The sequence below is a fragment of the Papaver somniferum genome, chromosome 8 (assembly GCF_003573695.1).
Source record: "Papaver somniferum cultivar HN1 chromosome 8, ASM357369v1, whole genome shotgun sequence".
NCBI classification, from domain to species: Eukaryota; Viridiplantae; Streptophyta; class Magnoliopsida; order Ranunculales; family Papaveraceae; genus Papaver; species Papaver somniferum.
In genome coordinates, this window is record NC_039365.1 from 20,058,476 (window position 1) to 20,062,215 (window position 3,740).

At 37.9% G+C, this 3,740-nt stretch overlaps 1 pseudogene; it reads right to left on the reverse strand.

The window, feature by feature from the left end:
- Window positions 1-2,604: 2,604 nt before the first annotated feature.
- Window positions 2,605-2,704, reverse strand: LOC113307159 (annotated as a pseudogene).
- Between the last annotated feature and the right edge of the window lie 1,036 nt (window positions 2,705-3,740).

Consider the following 3,740-nt stretch of genomic DNA (forward strand, 5'->3'; position numbering starts at 1 on the left):
AAAAAGCTCAGAAACGCGTAGAAATCCTAAAACAAAAATTGCCGCAACTTGGCCGTGAAGAGAAGGAAAGAGATTTTGGAAGATTTGGGAGAGATTTAATCGGTATTTTTGATATAAATAGATGTCTTGGGTCATATAGAAGAGGTGTCGAGAGTTTGGGAACCTAAGGAGAGCCAGAGAAGAAGAAATCAGAGCTTTACCAAACTCTGTTTCTGTTGCTGCTGCTGCTGAAGAAGAAGAACGCGAAGAACATTGACGCTCGGTAGACAGTCGCAGAACAGTGTCGTTGTTTAACAGCTGAAGAACATTAAGCTGTTCAGGGCAGTCTTATTTTAGGGTCTTAAAATCAGCGACAAAGCAACAGTTTTTCTGTAACAGTTCCATTGTAACAGCTGTTTTGCAACACCAATACACTGTTGCAAACAGTCTGTGTTATTACTTTTCACTCTTTTAATCATCTTTTGAGCAACAAACACATATTTTGAGATCATGATTAATATGAGGAGCTAAACCCCATTGCCGAGGCGATAGAGGAAGCTATTTTTCCAACAAAAAGTGGTATATTCTATTTTATCTTTTTATTTGCAATAATTATATGATTATTTGCCTTGAACTATTATTGAATATGATTTTTATTTGAGTGATTGTGATCTATTTTGATGGAGTATGCTTAGTTTTAAGACTTTTGATGCTTCATACTTGGTATTTACAATTATTACTTTTGAAAATCTACTTGTTGCAATATTTTAGAATCAAATTAAACAAGAAAATTGCATAAATATAAGTATTGGTTTAATCACTTTGAACTTGGAAAATAGTGGAATCTTAGCCTCAGTGTTTCTTTTAGTATTGATATCATCTTTGATTGAGTTTGCTATAATTTTTAGTGAGTTTTCTATTTTAATATTAGAATTTAAGTCTAATTAATATCCTTCACAAGTCTGAGAATCGAACCACTTTTACCACTATCTACAAATCACATCAATTTTTGGCGCCGCCGACGCGGACTTGTTTTTAGGGTTTTAGATTTATTTTATTTTATTTTATTTTATTATTTTTGTCCTTTTTTATGTTTTTGGGTATTTATCTTGTGTCTACAGGTTCTGGATCATAAAGAAAATTGAGCCAAGGAGTTTGGTGATTTCATAAAGACTTGGAGCTAAAGATTAAAGCAAAAAGAACAGAAAAGAAGACAATTTTATTTTAGACAATTTTAGTTTAGGGTTTGTTTATTTTATTTAAAAAAAAAACTGTATTAGGGTTTATTATTTTTGTAATTTTTCTTTATTTTTTTTTTGGACTTTTGGACTTTGGGACATTTTTTTTATTACCCTACGGAAGGGTACTTTAAATATAAACTGTTTGCAGAGAAGGAGGACAATTACGATATTGTCTCTGCACCTTGGGTTCGTACACTAGACATCGGAGTCAGTGGCCCGAGTCGACTACAACCGATTCATCCCCCGTCTGGAACGGGAGGTAAGATTCTAAACACTCGCGAATCCCCTGTCAGCGAGTTACTGGACTCCTTCGTATGCATATATGTTGAGGACTGAATACGGACATTTATTTTTCTAGTAAAGGGCAAGGCCTGGCCATACAAGATAAGGGTTCGGATTTCATCACCGTTCTCTTCTTGCCCGCTTTAGGAACACGTAACCTACGCGAACCTAAGCCTAAAATTTTGACTAGAACGAGACCGATAGGGTAACGAGCTTAACAGGAAAGTCATTCGAAAAATATTGGTTACTCTTTTAAGCATACTTCGAAGTTCTTGACGGTTTCTGTAAGTTGAATGCGTGACTGCGCCGCCTTGTAATACCGGTGAGGCCTTGGGTATCAAAGCTCCACCGAGCTTCCCTCGCCTCTATTCAACTTACGTTAACTCGGATTGATTCCAGAGGGGTTTGCTTAAATTGTAACGAATTCCCGTTCGAAGGATTAGAAGCTGGTCTAGAAACAATCTAAGTGGAGCCATCATGCTTTTTGTTTGCTAGAAATCAATAGGTTTGATTTGGTTGAGTCGGCCTTGATCTGTGTTTGCTTACCCTTCCAATTTAGAAAATTCTATTGTATGCCTGAACGTAAAAGAGACGCACTAGGTAGATTTGTTAAAGAGAAACCTAGTAGTTCGAAGCGTCTCGATTACCTTAATCTAGAAAGTCCGGCTTTTGAAGAGTCTGTTTTTGAACGTTCTTTGACTGAGGAGAGAATCCTGTTGCTCCTCGATAGCGCCAGAAATGGCAACTTTGAAAGCTTTGTTGAATCCAACTAGGACTACCCGTCCTTCGTGTATTAAGTTAGCTGAAACGGAGGCACCCTATGAACTGAAACCTGGGACCTTACAGATGCTCCCAATCTTTTTAGGGAAAGAAAATGAAAACCCTTATTACCATGTTAGGGATTTTGAGGAAATTTGTAGTACTCTAAGAATTAGAGGCTTAGATGATGATGCTTTGAAACTTAGGTTATTCCCATTTTCCCTGAAAGATAAGGCCAAGTCGTGGCTGTATAGTTTGGACTCCGAGTCAATTGAGACATATGAACAACTTACATCTGCCTTTTTCAATAAGTTTTTCCCTAGGCACAAAACATCGTCTATTAGGACGCAAATATGCACATTTTCACAACAAGAGGGAGAATCTTTATATAGGTATTTGGAAAGGTTCAATGATTTATTATCCCAGTGTCCTCATCATGGTTTAGAAAAGGTTAGGCTAGTTCAGATCCTTTATGAGGGTTTAGATTATTCCACAACGACCATGGTTGAGTCTCTATGCACTGGTGGATTTGAAAACCAAACTGTTGATGCGGCGATGGAATTTTTTAATGAAATCGCCGAAAAAACCCAGCAATGGGAAAATAGTAGGGCACCCCAGAAAACAATTCTTTTAAGTAGAGGAAACGTTAATAGGGTAGAAGGAGGCTATGAATCAGATGCCAAAATTGCTGCTATAGCAAAAAGGTTAGAAGCCTTAGAAGTGGGCCAGACTAGTGGTAGAGTGGAGCCTTTTTGGGAAGGCCAGAATATTGAAGAGCAGGCCAATGCTCTTTATAATAACACTAGATTTGATAACCGTCAAAATTGACCCATATTCAGAAACCTATAATCCTGGTTGGAGAAACCATCCGAACCTTTCGTGGTCTAAGGGCCAAAGTCAAGGTCAGTTTAGTAATTCTAATGCTCCCCCAGGTTTTGGCTATACTAAGAATCCTTCAGGACTAGCTCAGTTTCAGAATCAGTCAGATAAGAAAATCCTAAGTTTAGAGGAATCTCTCGCCTTGTTAACTCAGCAAACTGCAAAATTCCAGTTATCCGTAGAACAGAGTCTACAAGCTAGTAACAGGATAGGACAAGAAAATAGTCAGGCTATTTCCGAGTTAAAAACCCAGGTTGGTCTGATAAGTGATTCTTTGAGAGAAAAAGGTAAGTTTCCTAGTCAAACACAACCCAACCCTAGAGGAGTTCATGAATTAGGTGCAAAACCATCGAATCAATTGAATGCTGTTAGAACCCTTAGAAGTGGTAGAGTTGTAGACAATAAGGTAACCATGCCCGATAGTGAACATACTGTAGTTCACCCCTCAGGATCTCACCTCTCAGGACCAGTAGCTGAAGAGACTGATAAAGTTTCTGATGATGTGAATTCGGTTCCTGAAAGGTCTGATTTTAGGCCTAGAGCCCCATTTCCTCAGCTATTAGTACCAACAAAGAAGGAATCGAACTTTAATGACATAGT